This window comes from Rhopalosiphum maidis, chromosome 3 (assembly GCF_003676215.2).
Source record: "Rhopalosiphum maidis isolate BTI-1 chromosome 3, ASM367621v3, whole genome shotgun sequence".
Taxonomy (NCBI): Eukaryota; Metazoa; Arthropoda; class Insecta; order Hemiptera; family Aphididae; genus Rhopalosiphum; species Rhopalosiphum maidis.
Genome location: NC_040879.1, coordinates 11,362,015 through 11,362,603, shown reverse-complemented (window position 1 = coordinate 11,362,603; position 589 = coordinate 11,362,015).

Genomic DNA, 589 nt, shown 5'->3' with positions numbered 1-589 from the left:
ATATTGTCATAGGTTATATTACTTTTAATTATTTTTTAATTTTTTTTTTAGTAATAAGTTTTATGATCATATTTTTTATAATTTTATATATATATCTATTTTTTATCTCCTTTTAGTTTAATAAAATTTGTATTTTTATCATTTTATAATTAATTTTAAATTAAAATATTAGTATCATTATAATTGTATTTATTTTTTCATCACATCATTGTATTTGGTATTGTTACTATTAGTAATAAAAATATTTATGTATATCTTTTTGTTTTATCTACTAAGTTTTTATTATCTAATAAACTGCTTTTTTATAACAATAACTATGATTCATTTTTATCAACTAATATGATTTTATGCATGCATTTATTACCTACCTATCACACTAGTATTATTATAGACACAAGTTCAAAGTTCAAAGTCAAAAAATATTATTTGGTAAATATATTTTACATACTATCGCCTATTGTCTATTACTGTTTATCCCTTATATTTGCTATATAGGCAACTATATGTACGCTACGACACCAATGAACGGGAACGTACTATTTTGAGAAGTAGGATGGTACGAGTTAATTATGGGGAAGGGGTCTCTGTG